This window comes from Apodemus sylvaticus, chromosome 1 (assembly GCF_947179515.1).
Source record: "Apodemus sylvaticus chromosome 1, mApoSyl1.1, whole genome shotgun sequence".
Lineage (NCBI taxonomy): Eukaryota > Metazoa > Chordata > Mammalia > Rodentia > Muridae > Apodemus > Apodemus sylvaticus.
In genome coordinates this window covers 103,886,949-103,905,912 of record NC_067472.1, presented here as the reverse complement: position 1 = coordinate 103,905,912, position 18,964 = coordinate 103,886,949, and the positions used below count along the sequence as shown (strand labels likewise).

Sequence of the window (18,964 nt, the reverse complement as noted above, 5' to 3'; positions counted from 1 at the left end):
GTAGTATTACCCCCTTTTCCCTTTACGGTGGCTCTTGTACTTCCTTTTCCCGGGTCCACCGGAGTGCCCGGCAAACAACAGCCTACTGGGGCCAATGAGAGGGCGGCGAGAGGGGGCGGGATCATAGTTTAAACTAATTGTGTCTTCACCGTGCGAGAAACAACTTGAGGTGAGGTGTGGTCCGGCGGGCTCGTGGCGGAGCAACGCGCGGCCTGGTAACCGGCACGGGCCCTGGGCTGGCGTGCGGCCTGGGTGCTCTCAGGGGATGGCTAGGCCTAGATGGGGTGCTGCTGACCACGCCGATGCGAGAGAAAGGTCTCCTTCGTAACCGAGGGTGAAAGGAGAACCTGCAGGGGGCCAGGTTTGTGGGAGCCCGCAATGTTCGAGGGGGTGGGTTTGTTTGGGGGCTTGTTAGTGGAATTGTGGCTGAGGATCGCAGGACGTCTTGGGGGTTGTAAAATATTCAAAGAATTGTACCTGAGGGTCCTGTTACGCCAGGTGCTTCTTTATTGTTAATGATAGCAGCAGTGGCATCTTCTTAGCTTCCACTGTTTCTGATTTTTTGCTGGCATATAAGGATCATCGTTTAAATTTTTCTAACAACCTTGTTCATGTTTGAAAGGTGGGGACTCAGAGGTTTATGTTTACCTTAGTAAGGGTTGCAGTTGGTTCGAGTTTTGTTGTATTTGGAGGTGTTGAGTGCAGAACATAAATGATGGGAAGGGACTGTGTTGGGATGCACTTTGTAAACTATGAACTTACCTGCTTTACCTCTTGGTAAGTGGGCATGAGACCACTTACCTCTTGGGCGTGAGAGGCAAATCAGATAAGACTGTTTTTGCAAGCACCTTCAAGAGTACAAATGTAAATTATTGTTGTTTTGTATTTTTAAATAATTTTTTCCCCGTGACAAGGTTTCTCTGTATAGCCCTGGCTAACCTGGAGGCTGGCCTCGAACTCAGAAATCGCCTGCCCCTGCCTCCCAAGTGCTGGGATTAAAGATGTATGCTACCATTGCCTGGCTGTTTTGTATTTTTCAAGACAAGGGTTCTCTTTTTACTCTTGAATGTCCTGCACCTTGCTCTGTAGACCAGGCTGGCCTTGAACTTAGAGATCCCCTTGCCTTTGCCTACCATGTGCTGGAATCAAAGATGTGTGAGCCATGCCTGGCAGGGTAACCTCTTTTGCTTACTTCTGTGGCTGCACTTGTCATCTGTATTGTTAGAATCTTTTTCCGTATTTGTCTGCCCTTCTGGGAAGTGAATATATATTTGTCCTAATGGCTGCTCTATTTGGGTATGTCATGGCCATTACTGTATGTCTTAGAATGTTGGATTTTCTTGGGCTTAAGGGAACAGAAGCCTAGCTTACTCAACTTTTTGTTTTTGTTTTGTTTTTTTCCTTTTCTGTTTGTTTTGTTTTGGTGCTGTGTGCCCATTCACAAGCCCCAAAAGACCACCAAGGAGCTGATTCCAATGCAGTCACACTAGGGTCTGTCTTTATTCAAGCTTGGACTTGGGTAGAGCCATTTCCTCTGGTACAATTAGTTTGCTGTCTTCCACTATCCCTATGACACTGAGGCATAGGTGGATTCCTGGCCCAGATCATATCCTCTGTAGTATATGTGGGCAGGTTGGAGAGTGTGGGGTTCTTCTGGATCTAGGGCAATGAGGGGGGTCTTTTTCATTTTGATGCCCCGGACAGTGTATGATAGATAACTGTTTAGGCTTTCCATAGGGCCCTTAGTAGGGAGAGGATTTCCTCTTTTATTTTTGGTAGTCTTTCCTTCTGTCATCAGAAAGCCTCTCTCCCTATAAATAGCCCCAAGGATATGAGCGGTAGCAAAGGCATATAATACAGACTGTCTGTGTAAATATTAAGTCTCTTGTCTTTTCCCAACTTTAATGCTTTGGTTAGAGCTATTAATTCAGCTTTCTGGGCCTGTGTTCCAGCCCAGAGTGGATCTGCCCATATGATCTCAGTGTTTGAGACCACGGCTGGCGCAGCATACCTCTGTCCCTCCTGAAAGAAGCTACTGGCATCGGTGAACCATGTTATCTCTGTGTCCATAAAGGGGTGTCTTGAAGATCTGGTCTGGATGTGGACGAGAATGTCCAAGCAGTCATGCAGTGGCTCGTTGAGGTCTGGGCCAGTGTCTTAGTCAGGGTTTTGATTCCTGAACAAACATGACCAAGAAGCAAGTTGGGGAGGAAAGGGTTTATTTAGCTTACAGTTCCAAATTGCTGTTTATCGCCAAAGGAGGTCAGGACTAGAACTCAAACAGGTCAGGATACAGGAGCTGATGCAGAAGCCATGGAGGGATGTTCCTTATTGGCTTGCTTCCCCTGGCTCGCTCAGCCTGCTCTCTTATAGAACCCAAGAATACCAGCCCAGAGAGGGTACCACCCACAATGGCCCCTCCCCCCTTGATCATTAATTGAGAAACTGCCCAACAGCTGGATCTCATGGAGGCACTTCCCCAACTGAAGCTCCTTTCTCTGTGATAACTCCAGCCTGTGTTAAGTTGACACACAAAACCAGCCAGTACAGTCAGGCAGCAGGATAGCTGGGTTTAGGGAAGTTGGGGCCTGAAAAACCTTTATATCCTAGGGGGTTTAAGAGGAGAGACTGGCAATGAATCATTCTGGTGTTGGTGAGCCATCGATTGGGGTTTGGGGGGAGCTGTTTAGATATCCCTTCTATCATGAAGCATGGTGATGGTCAGGCTCTGGCCAGATGATAGCATCCTTGACCAGGAGGGTAGTTACAGCAATGATGCATAAGCAGGGGGTGGGGCAGCCTCTGGCCACCTGGTCTAATTTCTTTGAGAGGTAGGCCACTGGCTAACTCCAGGGTCCAAGAGTTTGATTCAGTGCCCCTTTTTACTATCCCAGATCTTTCTTCCAGGAAGAGATGGTCTTAGTCACATCTGGCAACCCCAAGGCTAGTATAGAATTTAAGGTCTTCTTTAAGGCGTCGAAGGCTTCCTAATGTTTCTCTGTCCACACAGAGTTCTCATGGGACCCTTTGGTGGCCTCGTGGCTCAGCTATTTTCTTTTCTTTTCTTTTTTTTGTTTTTTTTTTTTTGTTTTGTTTTTTGGTTTTTTGAGACAGGGTTTCTCTGTGTAGCCCTGGCTGTCCTGGAACTCACTCTGTAGACCAGGCTGGCCTCGAACTCAGAAATCCACCTGCCTCTGCCTCCCAAGTGCTGGGATTATAGGTGTGCGCCATCACCGCTTGGCAATGGCTTAGCTATTTTTGTAACACCTTGTACCCATATTCTGCAGAGTCCAGGGGACCCCAAGAATTCCTTTACCTGGTGGGGAGTCTTGGGTTCCCTTCAGACATTCTTGTTTTGTCTCTGCTGCCACCAGGAGGCCATCCACATATTGCAAAAGAGTCGGCTTAGGGTTCTGGGTTTGTACTCAGGTCTTCATGGTGGGCCTTATCAAAGATGGTAGACAAGATTTTTTTGTTTTTGTTTTTTGAGACAGGGTTTCTCTGTGTAGTCCTGGCTGTCCTGGAACTCACTCTGTAGACCAGGCTGGCCTCGAACTCAGAAAACCGCCTCTGCCTCCCAGGTGCTGGGATTACAGGCATGTGCCACCACGCCCGGCAGTAGGCAAGATTTTAAGCCTTTGGGGCAGATGGGTCTGGATCGTGCCATTCAAAGGCAAAGAGGTCTTGGGTGCCAAGGGTAAGCTGAAGAAAAAGCATCCTTTAAATTCAGCACTGTATATCATTGGCACTTAGGAGGAACAGCACTGGAGGGTGTGGGGACTAGGGACTGTTGGGTAGATATCCATACCCACTTGTGTACCTCTCTTAAGTCTGTAATCATTAGTTCCAGGCTTCTTGACTGGCAGAGGGAGTGTTCAGGCGAATTGAGATGCTCTCAGGATCCCCGCATTTACTATTCTCCTGATATGGGCTTATGCCTTCCCTGGCAATCAGGGGCATGGGGTACTGTTAGACCTGCACAGGCTCCACCCCTGCATGAGCTCAGTCCTAACTGGGGTCCGATGATTAGCTGTTCCGACTCCTCCTGTCTCTGCCCAAGCATTGGGGAAGCGATCTAACCAAGTAGTCATTTTATCCTCTGAGGTGGGAAAGCCTAAAAAAAACAACCACTACTGTTCAGCCAGAGTGGTGGTCAGGACATGAATAGGCTTCCCCTCGGAGTCTAATAGTTTGGCTCCCTCTGGGGAGAAATGTAGTTGTGCCCTCATTTTTGTCAACAAATCTCTCCCCAGAGGGTTAGGAGCATTCATGTACAACAAGTCACCTGCCCACTCCCAAGGCCACTGTTGTTCAGGTAGTTCGTGAATATTGTTGAATTCCTGTTGCCCCTTGGACCCAGGATTTCTTTGAAGAGACTTTCTCTTTAGGCTTCAGCAAGACAGAATATTGAGCTCCACTATCTACAAGGAAGCTGGTGGGTTCCCCTTCTACTTCTTAGGGTTACTCTGGGCTTGGGGATGGGGATCTCAACCCCCCACGCCCCCCCCCCACCCCCTGTTCTTCCTCTCTGATTCCCTCTTCTTAGGCTATGGTTTGAATAGACTTCTTTTTCTTGGGTTATTCCCTGGCCCAGTGGTCCTCTTCTTTACAATAAGCACATTGGCTCTTACCTCCTTCTCCGGAAGCTGTCTGTTTGAGGCATCTCCTACATACAGTCTTCTGGTGACCGTTTTTCTGCCTTTATCTGTTCCTCTGTGCCCTCCCTTCCATTAAACACTTTCTGCCAATATCACTAAGTCTCTCAGACCCTTTTCTCCTAACTTCTCAACTCTTTGGAGCTTTCTCCTGATATCTGGTGCTGCCTGGTTAATAAAGGCTAGAGCTGCCACTGGTTTTGCTTCTGGTGATTCAGGATCCACGGAGGTGTATTGTCAGTGCTTCCATGACCCTCTCTAAGAAAGCTTTGAGACTGTCATTATCTTCCTGACTAATGTCATATCCTTTGGCCAGATTAGTGGGCGGGCCGACATGCGGCAGCCTTGAGACCTGCCAGCAGAGCCCTGGTGGTAGACCAGGCGTCTCCCTTACCTTCCACAGTGTTAGTAGGTTAAGGGGAAGTCATCATCACTAGCTGCTTGGTTATTGGTGGGTTCCCCGTGGGGTCAGGAACCAGTTTCCTGGCCTCTGTCTGGATTTTGTCCCTCTTCTGTGGTGAAGAGAACCTGCAAAAGCTGTTGGCAATCATCCCAAGTGGGCTGGTGGGTGAAGAGGTCTGTCTCCAAACGATTAACTAAATCTCCAGGGTTGTCTGAAAAGGGCAGTTTTGAGTCCTCTAGTTGTACAGGCCACTAGTGGTGAAGGGCTAATAGTGAAAAGGTTGGTTTCCTTGATTATCAACTGGCTCTGCTTCGTGCAAGGGCAAGACAACAGACTCAGACTCCAGAGGCAGCCTCTGGTAGCTCCGTGTTCCTGCATCAGGTTCCACCTTCCCTGCCTGTGGCCTGGCTCTTCCTTTGTATCCTTGGGCTTTTTGCTAGCCAAGGCAAAAACTTCTGCCTGTTGTCTGGGGAAAACAGTTTAAGCCAAAAGGGTCAGTCCTCTAGGAGGTCTTGCCAGACCACCACAAGGTATTTGGTCTTGGTGACCGTGTTTGGGTTTAAAAATGACTTCCTTGATCCCTTGGACCGTTCCTAGGTCAAAGAATCCCTCCTGGGGCCAGCCGGCTTGACGGCGGGCCATCTGACTATGGTGAGTTCATCTCTCCCACTGGTGACAGAGATTCCGTCCCGTTCTTTTAACATACTTAAAATGACTAAGAAACAAGTTTAGTGGAGTTGAAGACACTTGCCCCATGTTAGTATCCATCAGTGTCAGTTACCCTGTAATGTGAAACTCAAGGGCAGATAATTAGTCCTGACAGTGAGGACAACCACAAAAACAAAAGAAAAATTCTTCTCTTTGTCAGGAGGGAATGAAATAACCAGAAGGTGGCACTCACGGCTCTCTGAGCCCAGCTTCCAATCCTAGATTGAAACACCAAGGTCTCCTGGTAGGACATGGAAGGTCTTCCAGCTCCATGTGGCTGTGGCCTCCTAGTGCATCAGCTTTAGCTACTTCTGACCACAAGTACAGATTCAAAGCCAGTTCTCAAGTCTGACAGATATGGCACTACTCAGTTTACCCACAAACAGACAAACGACACAGACTGTAGCGCTAACACCCTAAACTAAAGTTAACCTCAGTGCTGCCCGGAACCAAAGTTTGCAGCACTCACTGTGCAGAGACCTGAAACAGAATTACACACTGACAGACATAGACCATGGTGCTGTGCAGACACTCGGAACCAAAGCTACCTGGATGCCACCTGGAACTACCACAGTGCTGTGCAGACATGAACAGAATTACTGTAGTGCTACACAAACATGAACAGACTCAGAAATTACCAGTATCAAGACCCTTCTGGTCATTAGTTCTGGAGGCTTTCCTGACCAACACACCAAAATGATGTGCCCGATCTTAAGACTCCAAACCATCAAGGAGCTGATTCTGATGCAATCACACAAGGGTCTCTTATTCTAGCTCAGCCTCACTTACCTCTGGCCCTGACGCAGCAGGATGGGCAGGTGAAACAGCCTCCAGTCCTCAGTAGGACAAGGTTTTATAGGAAATGTGAGTAAGGAGGGGGGTTACAGCCTGGCAAGCATCTAACTGAATGACTATTGTAAGCTGACAGGTGGGTGCTGATACAGTCAGCCTAAGCTTAATTGGCTGTTGCTAGGGGGGGGCCAAGGACAAGCCATAGGGTCCTTCCTGGTGCTTGGGTGCAGCTTGGATTCAGCTACAGATTAAGTTCTCAGGCTCTTTTAAAATGGAGGCCAGTCTCAAGATGGAGTAGGTTTGGTCTCTCAGTGCATGGTAGGCAAGCAGTATAGCCCATTTTTTGGTGATGGTATTTGTTTTAGTTTCAGCATATTATCCTTTTTTGGTGGGGGCAGAGGGATGAAGCTACCTCCTGAAAACATAATTTACTAACTTATCCATATTTGAATCTTTTCTTCTTTTGTAGCTTAGTCTTTTGTTTCCAAAGTTCTGGGTTTGTCAGATCTTACTACTTTCACAACTCAGTTATAGGCAGGAAGCTTTGCTGGTAAGGAAGGCAGTAGGGAGACTTTCTGCCCTGTAGATATCTTTACTCTGTGTGTGATGAGTATTCAGATCAAATGAAACTTTCAGGCACAGGAATGTGTATATGTGTTTCTGTGTGGTGTTTTTCTCCTTTAGGGGAAGAAGCACAGGATTCTTTTGTTGGTCCAAATTCAAGCACATGATGACTAATTGTAAGGTCTGAATCTTAGTCTAAAGCCAGTCCTACTTTCTCAGAGAGAGATCTTATTTGTTGGCGCACTAGGAACCATTTCTCTTTGGAAGTTTATTTTTGTGAAATATGGAAGTGGGATGGATGCCTTGAACTAAGAATTTTAGAAGTCAGGCGGTGGTGGCACATGCCTTTAATCCCAGCTCTTGGGAGGCGGATTTCTGAGTTCGAGGCCAGCCTGGTCTACAAAGTGAGTTCCAGGATAGCCAGGGCTATACAGAGAAACCCTGTCTCAAAAAAAAAAAAAAACAAAAAAATAAACCAAAAAAAAAAAAATTATAGAATTGTTGGGATGACTAAACAGAACTGAATACAGGCTGTTTGATACCTGTGTGTAATTGATAAGAACAGATAGCCAGAAGGTCATTGATTTTTACCAATTATACACTAAGCTTATCAAGAAATGTTCCGATTCAAAGTGAACATGTGCAAGAATGAAACCGTTACCAAAGGCCAAAAAAAAAAAAAAATCCATCTCAGTGTTGAACTCCTTCCTGTACCCTTATTTTCTTTTTGCAATGCTAGGAACAAATGTACATTCTAGGTTCCTTCTACTACTGAATCATATCTCTGTTGTGCCTGTCTATATTTCCTGCTTGTTTTCTGGCCATTTTTTTTCTGGCACTTTGCTCTTTTCTTTCTTGTTGAATAAATTTGTTGCTCCTTTAGATAATTTCTTGCAGTGGTGAGGCTGGCTGTCTCCTAGTGGTAAACATTGTTTTATTGATAAATATCTTTATTTCATCTCTAGTTTTGATTGTTTAGCTAGATATTATTTTCTCTCAACACATATGAAATGTGGTTTGAACTTTTGCTCTTTTTTTTTTTTTTTTTTTTTTTTTGACAAGGCCACTGTGGAGCTTAGGCTAGCTTAGCATTGGCTGTGTAGAGATAGATGACCTCAGAATCAGAGATCGACGTGCTTCAGCCTCCTGAGTGGTGGAAGTACAGGCATGTTCAGCTTTGGCCTCTTTTGTTTGTTTTAGAACTATGCTCATGATTTACTGTTTCATCCTAGGTTACCTCTCTTCTTCTTTAAGATCCTCTTGGTTGTCATTTGTGTTATGCATTTTATTACATGGTGTTATTTTTTTAATTATACACACACGTGTAAGGGGCACATGTGTGCCTCGGCATATGTGTAAAGGTCAACAGACAGTCTTTTGGGTTTGAGTCTTTTTTTTTTTTTTTTTTTTTGGTTTTTCGAGACAGGGTTTCTCTGTCCTGGAATTCACTCTGTAGACCAGGCTAGCCTCAAACTCAGAAATCTCCCTACCTCTGCCTCCCAAGTGCTGGGATCACAGGGGTACGCAACCAGTTTGAGTCTTTCTTTCCACCATGAGGGTGGGTCCCAGATAATCAAATTCACACCTTCAGGCATGGCAGTAATGTCTTACCTGATGAGCCATCAATCACCTGCAAGGTGTAAAGTTATTTATCCTGCTGGGTGAAATGTCATCTTTTGTTATTTTTTAAAAAATATTTTATTTTTATTGTTTGCTTGTTTGTGTTTGTGTGTGAGCCTATGAGTAAATATGTGTGGGTACCCAAAGAAACCAGAAGGGGTGGTGTTGTATCCCTGGGGGCTGGAATTTTTTCTTTCTTTCTTAAAGCCTTTGGGGTGCTTTGGGGTGCCCACTTGAGGCAGACAGAGTTCACTGTGATAGGTAGTTTCTTATACTGGGCACTTTTGAGATGTTCCTCTACCAACTTAGGTGTGACACAGATCACATGCTGGCCCTTCCAGTACTTGACCATGTTGAGGGACTGTAGGGTGCTGATGATGTCATTCTGGATGATGCTGGTCATCTGGCTAAGATCTTTGATAGGCAACATGCCCCGGAAGTCTCGCAGGATCTCCAGCAAGACCCATGACCAGTAGCTTCTGAGGCTGAGTCTGCCCAGGTCACTCAGTGGCTTCTCTGGGGAGCCTACAGTACTCTCAAGCTTAGAGAGCTAACTGAAGGCGATAAGAAACTTTCCATAGCTGCGCAGATGGGAGGGGGCAGGGTCAGAATGCAGGCCTCGTTGTTTCCATCTGGGGATTCCTTCTCCTTAGAAAAGTAGCCTACAGCTGGGCGGTGGTGGCGCACGCCTGTAATCCCAGCACTCTGGGAGGCAGAGGCAGGTGGATTTCTGAGTTCGAGGCCAGCCTGGTCTACAGAGTGAGTTCCAGGACAGCCAGGGCTATACAGAGAAACCCTGTCTCGAAAAACCAAAAGAAAAAAAAGGAGAGAGAAAAGTAGCTAACAATGTGAGCCCATTGCCTATCTACTACTGTCAAGATGTAAAAGACAAAGGCTCCACATCAAAATACAAGGTCCTGTGGTCCAGGAAAAGCTTGGCCAGCAGACACAGGTTCTGACATATATCTTATAGTCTTTACTTCACTTCAGACACAGAGATGTTGCTCTTTGGATAGATCTCCTTTCCTGGGAGCTGTCCCCACCGACATTGGCCCAGGTGGAAGCGGCAGCTCTTCTTGAACTTCTTGTTCTTCCAGGACAGCCAGGGCTTCACAAAGAAACCTTGTCTCAAAAAACCAAAACCAAAAAAAAAAAAAAAAAAAAAAAAAAAAAAAAATTAAAAAGAAAATCAACCTTACTGGGGCTGGAGAGATGTCTCAACAGTTAAGAGCGAGCACTGGCTGTTCTTCCAAAGGACCCAGGTTCAATTCCAGGTACCCACATGGCATCTCATGGCATCTCACAACTGTCTGTAACTCCAGTTCCAGGGGATCTGACATCTTCACACAGACATATACACATGCAGGCAAAACACCAGTGTACGTACGATAAAAATGAATACATTTAAAAAATTATCCTTATTTATCTCTGATTTATGTACAGTAAACTTCACTTAAGTTTTGATAGATATATACAGCTGGGAAAACCTCTCACACATAAGACATTTCACACTCAGAAATGTCTTCATGTTTCTTTATAGTACATCTTTCCTTTTAAACTGGTCTTGGGAAACTACCAATCTTCTCTTTGTTACTATAGATTGTTTTTCTAGAAATGTATCTATATCTATATATGTATATATATGGTTTCTCCTGTAACATTTTCCTTTCCTTTCCTTTTTCCTTTTTCCTTTTTTTTCCTTTTTCCTTTCCTTTCCTTTCCTTTTTCCTTTCCTTTTTCCTTTCCTTTTTCCTTTCCTTTTTCCTTTCCTTTTCTTTGGCTAAGCGCTCTATAATCCTGGCTGACCTGGAGCATATTATTATGTAGGTAGCCTGACTTTGATATCTAATTTTTTTTGTTTGTTTTGTTTTGTTTTCGAGAAAGGGTTTCTCTGTGTAGCCCTTGCTGTCCTGGAACTCACTTTGTAGACCAGACTGGCCTCGAACTCAGAAATCCCCCTGCCTCTGCCTCCCAAGTGCTGGGATTACAGGCGTGCACCACCACCACCCGGCTTTGATATCTAATTTGAAAGTATTTTTCAAAAATGTATTACAGTGTTTGAATCTGCTTGTGTGGGTGCCCGTGCCACGGTAGAGGTCTGGAGGTCAGGTGGCAGCTTCTTAGTGTTTCTCACTTCACCCTTAATTGGTTTCAGGGAGCTGAGCCCAGGCTATCTCCCCAGCCCCAGTCTCACTTTGAACATACTTGGATCCTCCTCCTCCTGCTTCCCAGTGCTAGGACTCCAGGTGTGAGGAGCATATGTTTCTTAAATTTATTTTTTTTAATTGAATATATCAGTAATCTGTTAGATCCCATTGCTAGGTACTATTTCATTGTATAGCAATATTGGATTTTGTTTATCATTTACTGTGCTTTTTGTTTTTGTTTTCCTGTTACGAGGGATAGAACCTGAGTTCTCATGCTGGACAACTGAGCTTGAGCTATAGCCTGGCCCTTAAAACCTCTCTAATCTTTTCTTTTACTTTGTCTCTATTTCTTTCTTTGCTGGGGCTCAAACTCAGGGCCTTGAGCATGATAGGCAAGTGCTCTACCACTGGGCAATATCCCCAGCTGATTTGCCACCGATACACTTAAGGTATTTGTGCTTTTTGGTTGTTATGGTTAACATTTTTTTGATCATTCATGTACAAATATTTTAATAGTCATATATTTCATTTCTTTTTGGAATGGAGTGGCTGGATTTTTGTATGGCATGTGTGTGTGTGTGTTTAACTTTTAAAGAAATTATCAAATTTCAAGGTGGTTATACTGTTTTGTATTTCAGTAATAGTGTATAGTGTATGAGAGCTAAATATGTAGTGTATGAATTGCTAAATATATGCTTTTTTGTTTTTGTTTTTTCCAGACAGGGTTTCTCTGTGTAGCCCTGGCTATCCTGGAACTCTGTAGACCAGGCTGGCCTTGAGCTCAGAGAGACTCCTGTCTCTGCCTCCCAAGGGCTGGGATTAAAGATATGTGCCACCACAGCCTGCCTGGCTGCTAAATATTCTTGCCATTAGTTGGTATTAGAATCTTAGGTTTCTGCTACCTTTCTTTAAGAAATTGTCATTGATCAATCGACTGATTGTGTGTTACCATACGTGTGTGGAGGTCAGAGACAACTTAGGACATGGCTCTTTTCTTCTACCTTGTGAAGTCTGAGGAGCAGAACTTGAATCCTCAGACTTGGCTGCATGTGCCCTTACTACTGAGCTGTCTTACCAACCCTATTTTTTGCCATTCTTAAATAAGTATAGTCTATCTCATTGTGGTTTTATGTTTTCCTAAACATCATTCTCTGTTTTTGTGTTTTGTGTTTTCTTCTGTTGGATGGATCGATATTGTTTTTATCCTAGGGCCAAAGTGTTTGTAATTTTATTTTACTTGAAAATTTCCAGACCATAAGTATTGTGTAATTTTAACCAGTAATACACTCTTGTACACACCTGTAATTTTGAATGAATAGAAGGAACTTTCTTCCTACTTTGTTCGATTAGCAAGACAAGCTTCTTTGTCTTCCCATGGAAAGATTCTCTTCGTATCCTATCTTTCTGACAAGAGTAAATGTTGAATCTCAGCCTCTGCACAGTGATCTCCTTGACTTTTGTGGGCTCAGGATATGCAGTTGGCCTGGAGAGATGGCACACACTTTACCTCTAGCACCTGTGAGACATAGCAAAGCAAATGTCTGCATAGAGCCAGGCAAGCCCAGGTTAGAAAACGTAAGCTAGACCTATGAGCGTGCCATATATTTCTTTTTTAAAGATTATTTTATCTTATGTGTCTCTGTGTTTTGTCTGCATGTGTGCTTGGTGCCCAGGGAGTCCAGAAGAGGACACTGGATCCCTTGGAACTGGAGTTATAGACAGTTGTGGGGTCCTGTGTGGGTACTGGAGTCAAACCTAGGTCCTCTGAAAGATCAGCCAATGCTCTTAACCTTTGAACCATATCTTTAGTCCCTTTAAATTTTAACTTAAAAATTTAAAAAGGGGCTGGGAGAGGTAGCTCAGTGGTTAAAAGCTCTTACTGATCAAGAGAATGAGGGATCAGCTTCTAGCACCCAAATTGTGACTCACAACCATCTATAACTCCAGTCCCAGGGGGAATCTGATGGCCTCTGTGGGCACTGCGTGTTTATACATATACATATGTATGTATACCCATGAACATAAAATGAAAATAAAAATAAAGACAAAAAAATATATATGGATATTTTCCCTGCGTGCACTACTTTTGTGCTTGGTGTCCAGATGCCAGAAGGTATCTGGAACTGTTGTTAGAGGTAATTGTGAGCCATGGTGTAGTTTGGGCATCAAGCCTGGGTCCTCTGAAAGGGCAGTACTCTTAATGGCTGAGCTGTCTCTCTAGCCCGCCATACATTGCTGACACTACTAGATTGTTAAGCTGTGAGCTAATGCAACTTTGAGTTTGTTTCTAGCTTTAGGGTTTCCTTTTCTTTCCTTCTTAGCTTGCTTTTGCAGTAGTGGATATTGAATCTAGGTTCTCTGCACTGAACTGCATACCTTCCCTCCCTCCCTCCCTCCTTCCTTCCTTCCCTCCCTCCCTCCCTCCCTCCCTCCCTCCCTCCCTTCTTCCCTTCTTCCCTCCTTCCCTCCTTCCCTCCCTCCCTCCCTCCTTCCCTCCTTCCCTCTTTCTCCTTTTTTGGGACAGGGTCTTTTTAGTCCTTCACACCAAGTTCTTTTCTTTCGTTTGAGCTCAGTTTATTTATCTAGTGTCAGTTTGGTGCAGTTAACAAAACAGAAACCATATACCAGTTATTTAAGAGTGAACTCAATAAAGGAAATAGTTTTGAGCCCTTGTTGGAGGGCTTAACAAGCCGAAGGAATCTTAAGGAAAGTAGTTTTGGTATATTAACTCTATAAAGTGACTTCTTCATCCATAATTGGGAACAAACAGAGGAAGGCTATCATCAGACTTAAGAAGTCTGGAGGGATATTGAACAGCTGTACCCAGATTCTCTGGAGAATGTATGTTGCCTGGTTGCCAGTGGTTTCTTAGGAGCTCCCAGAAGGTCCTTGGAGAAACCAGTCTTAGTGCAAGCCTGCCCAGCTGATTGAGGACCAATAAGGTGCACTTTAAGGTTGCTTCTAGAAGTTTAAAAAGAAACTGAGAGGCCAGGCGGTGGTGGTGCACACCTGTAATCCCAGCACTCTGGGAGGCAGAGGCAGGCGGATTTCTGAGTTTGAGGCCAGCCTGGTCTACAGAGTGAGTTCCAGGACAGCCAGGGCAACACAGAGAAACCCTGTCTCGAAAAAACCAAATCCAAAAATCTAAAAATCAAAAAAAAAAAAAAAAAAAAAAAAAAAAAAAAAAGAAAGAAAGAAAGAAAAAAGAAACTGAGAAACTGATGGAGCCAACTCCTGTCATCAAGAAGCACTAATTATCAGGAAGTTGTGTGTATGAGAGAGAGAGAAGAACAGACAGACACACACAGACAGAGGAGGGAGGGAGAGGGGGAGGGAGGGAGGGAGGGAGGGAGGGAGAGAGAGAGAGAGAGAGAGAGAGAGAGAGAGAGAGAGAGACCAGACAGACACACACTGACAGAGGAGGGAGGGAGGGAGGGGGGAGAGGGGGAGGGAGAGAGATTAATTAGGATTGCTTGTATGAGCGTGGGTGTGTCACTTACTTGAGCAAGGGCAGTTTACTAGTATCTTATCACTGGAGAATATGACTCCTTCCCAACAACTATCTCTGCCTATAGCTCCTTAGGGAGGGGTAGAGCCTAATGAACTCCCCCATTCATGATGGAATGTTGGTGGGTCCCATGTTTTCAACATCTACAGTATGCAGAAAATTCTTCCTGTGTTAAACTACAGTCATGTGTCCTATAACTGCCAGCTCTTTAGCAGCTCTGTTTTTGCTTTGTCATGGGAGGGCCATAAAACTCTTTCTAGTCTTTTACCGGACAGATAGTCTCTGTGTTCAACCTTTGTGCTTTCCTTTTCTTTTTAAAGGTCTGCATGTTATTTGTGCATCACATTCTCACACTGCTTTTGGAGGCCAGAAGGTGGCATTGGATCCCCTGGAACTGGAGCTGTGTGGATTAGCCACAGTATGTGTTTAGCCACAGTATGGGTGCTGGGAATTAAACCAGGATTCTCTGGAAGAACAGCCAGTGCTCTTAACTGCTGAGTGTCTCCAGCCCCAACACCTTGTACTTCCAAGACCTTCCACTATGGCCCTTCTTCCTCTGACTTTGCTTGTCAAAGGTGGCACTGAGTCGTGTTCTAATAAGCACCGCGAGACTGTCTAGATGTCTTAGATGGCTCTGTCCCATCCAGAGTTCAAGTGACATTCTGTCCACTATGGGCAATATTTTTCTTACAGGCAGCCCTTTTCATATGAACCCAAACAGAGTCTTCGATTTCACATTTCATTTGTTTGATTGGTTCTTTTTTTTCCCCCTGAGACCGGGTTTCTCTGTGTTGCCCTGGCTGTCCTGGAACTCACTCTGTAGACCAGGCTGGCCTCGAACTCAGAAATCCACCTGCCTCTGCCTCCCAAGTGCTGGGATTACACGCCTGGTTGATTGGTTCTTTTATTCTAAATTACATGTATATTTATACTTAATTCTGTTAAATGTACTTGTTTTTTTGATTACAGCAAACTTTTTTTCTATTTTAAATGATGTTTTGAGAGAGGGTTTCATATGGTAGCCCAGCCTGGCCAGGACTTAAGAATCCTACTTCAGGCTATCCCCAGAGTGCTGGGATTACATGCACTCTGGGATTACATGCACCATACCTGAGTTAATATCCCTCCCATCATATATAAAAGCTTGCTATTGCCTGTCTTTTATAGTTTTAGGAAATTAATATTTGAAAATAAGGTCTCATGTAGCCCAGGCTGACCTGGAACTTACGCTGTAGCTGAAGATGACCTTGAACTCATCTGATTTTCCTGACTCCACCTGTCTCAGTGCTGGGACTACAGGCATTTGTTACCATGTCTGTTTTATGCTTTGTGATTTATTTTTTATTATTCTTAGCTTGTTGTTGTTTGTCTTACTATGTAGACTTGGCTAACCTGGAACTCACTAAGAAGATAAGTTGGCCTCAACTCACAGAGATCCTCCTGCCTCTGCCTAAAAGTGCTGGATCAAAGGCGTGTGTGTCCCTGCCCCCTGGTTCAATTCTGTAGTTAGACAAGCAGGCGCCATAGGTCTTCATTCTGAGTTTTTTGAATAAAAAATTAAAGGGAAATTATGTGTATAGCTGGCTTGCCTGCATGAATGTCTGTGTGTAGTGCCCTTGGTTAGAAGGAATTTTCTATGGAATTGAAGTTACAGATGGCTGTGAACTGTCATGTGGGTCCTGGGAACTGTTGGGTCCTCTGGAAGAATGTCCAGTGAGCCCTCCTTCTCTGCTGAGCCCTCTCTCCAGTCCCTCATTCTGACTCGTTAGTAAAAGGCAAAGCATGGTGGGCTTGAGAATCATGCTCCCTGTACAAAGTACTATATATACCCTGATTAATGGAGGTTTGCAGGGAATAGTTTTTCCACCCTTTCCTCTGATGAACTGGGGGAGGAGCAACTTGGAAAGGGCAATATCTTGGCTGTCATTGATTGGGAGGAGAAAACCAAGATTGTGGGCAGGCTGTTAGGGAGTCAGTCTCTCTAATAAGGGACCTCTAGGCAGAAGTAGAATGATCTAATGGCTGTAGGAGGGAGAGGGGCACTGAGGCTTCTCTTGGCACTGTGCCATGTTGCCTTTTCTTTCTGTCCTGTTTAAGGGCCAGTTTCTTTGAAGTCAGTTCAGGAAATGCCAGTGACTCAGCCTTGCGGGTTTCTTCTGCTTTATTACAGCTGAGGACTGGTTTGTCTGGTAAGGAGTAAGACTGCATATACTCTAGCACATGTCCCTGGCCACTTGAATGTCTTCCAATGCCTTGCTAGAGATACTTGTTTTCAGACTATTAAGTTTTTGGTGCCCTGTGGCAGGGTGGACGCAGTATGACCTTAACGTGTCTTTTGCACTGTTATCCTAGTGCTTGGAAAGGATAAAGTTTGAGGCCAGCTTGGATTATACAGCAGATTCCAGGCTGCAGGCTCTATGGTGAGACACTATCTCAAAAAGCAAAGCCAAACAAAACATGAGATTCAGTTTAGAGCCTGGTATACTTGGTGCCTTCCTTTAGTCCCAACAGGAGGCAGAGGCAGGTGCATCTCTGTGAGTTTGCGGCCAGCCTGGTCTAACTACATAGCAAAATGAGTATTTTATTTTTTTTTAAATCAATGTGGAGGAACTGTGTAAGTGTATTTGGTGGTTTGTTAAGGAAGCTGAATCTAAAACACAGAAGCAAAGCACAATTCTGCAAAGCAGTGTATAATTTAGACTTGGTTGTGTTGTCTAATGTGTACACCTTATAGGAATTGTGAGATCCCTTTAGTAGCTCTTGGAATAACTAGGGCAAAACTTTGACTGGAAGATGGGGTTTGAAAGAGGGTCAGAACGAGAGGCACATGGTTATTTAGGTAAGCTGTGCTTTGGGCTGACCATGACACTATTTAGGTTTTATATCATGAAATATGAATGATGGTTCTGTGGTATTCATACTTTTCTACCACAAAGTCTGATGGTAGAGACTGTTTGCTTCAGCTTCATAGAGTTCTAGAAACTGTTGCCAGCATTGAGCTAGGTGCTTGACTTTGAAGAATTTTCCTCCTTTGCAAGATAGAAAAACTACTAAAAATTATTTAAAAGGTTATCATGGGGCTGGAGAGATGGCTCAGTGGTTAGAGCACTGACTGCTCTTCAGGAGGCCCTGAGTTCAAATTCCGGCAACCACATGGTGGCTCACAACCATCCGTAATGAGATTTGACGCCCTCTTCTAGGGTATCTGAAGACAGCTACAATGTACTTACATATAATAAATAAATAAATAAATAAATCTTTTTTTAAAAAAAGGTTATCATGATGGTCACAGTAAAATATTGTATACAGTTGGCTGCTTTTTGGAGGACCGTGCGCGCTCCTCATTTTGCCATATGGCTCACTGGAACACTCATTCCTGTGACTTGCCTGACACCTGAAGATTTGTTTGTGCCTCCTGGATAACTGAAGGCATCAGAGTGAGACAAAGGTAGAGTCATGCACAGAAAAATGAGGAGGGGCTGGAGGAATTTCATCTCCTGTGGAATAGTGGAAAATAAGGGTGGATACGTGGCTAGAGGCCTACAGTGGACTTGGAAGCTGAGGCCACAGAGGTTAGATCTGATGCTTGAGAAAAGATACTGCAAGGCTTTCAAGCCAGAGAGACACCTTTAAAAAGGAGAGTGGTGTAAAGACTTCTGAGGGATTTTGTCAGGTTAGACCCTGGAATCCTCACAGGTAGGGCCTTCTAAAGGCTGACTTAGCGGGGTTCAACAGTCGTCCACAGGAGGCCAGTATTTTTTCCTGTGACTCTTCCTGCTCTGTCATTGACTCACGGGCCTGGCCTTCATTCTTCCCTTCTTGGCTGTGTGACCCAGAGCTCCAGGGTCGCCTAGGATGGTGGGAGCCTGGGCTGCCTAACAGTGGGTGGGATATGGCATCAGCAGCATTCTCAGCCCTTCGCCTCTTCCCTGAGTAGAGGCAAGGTCAAGTTCCCGCAGCCATGGCTGCTGTCTGGGCCAGCAGGGGCCGTTTATCAGCAGGTGAGGCAAGATGGCTCCTGCCTTCCCTCTGCTTTCATACAGATTGGCTTTTTTTGCCCAGGTTCTCTGCTGCTTTTCCCCTGGTCTAGGTTCTACAACATGTCCGGAATGAAACAAGCAGGTTACTGTAGGAGGTGGGAAGTATATAATATACATTTTTCTAATTGTGGGAGAATGTCCAGAAGTTTTTACTGGCCTCTGCTGTGTGGTAGTTTACCCAGAACTCCCGTGAGCCAGACACTAAACATAGACTCATGCCTGGTAGAGTCATTCTAGAAATGCTCTGGTTGTAAGCACATTCCTCAGCTTCTGGGTGGTAAGAGCTATTCTGTGTGCGTGACTGTCCTGTGTTAGCTCTCATCCCTAACAGCGGGGCCTGTGTAGATAACCCTGTGCTTGTGTTTTAGGCAGGGAATCAGTATATCTGGGTTTCTGTACTCCTGCTAACCAGTGATGTGACCAGGGACCAGTTGTCTAACTTCAGTGGATTGGAGTTTTGGAGTTCCTTCATATTTAAATAGACAGCTTGGATTGTATAGTCTTAAGAGAGTTTTTCCAGAATCAAA

The 18,964-nt window shown here is 44.7% G+C and overlaps 1 protein-coding gene across 3 annotated transcripts in view; it reads left to right on the top strand.

The window, feature by feature from the left end:
* Window positions 1-45: 45 nt before the first annotated feature.
* Numa1 (nuclear mitotic apparatus protein 1) overlaps window positions 46-18,964 on the top strand; it is a 79,197-nt gene continuing 60,278 nt past the window's right edge. For 2 of the 3 annotated variants that reach the window (XM_052156296.1, XM_052156259.1), the window contains exon 1: window positions 176-361. The gene's annotated coding sequence lies outside the window, so the exon portion shown is untranslated. The other variant, XM_052156279.1, reaches the window with a different exon arrangement.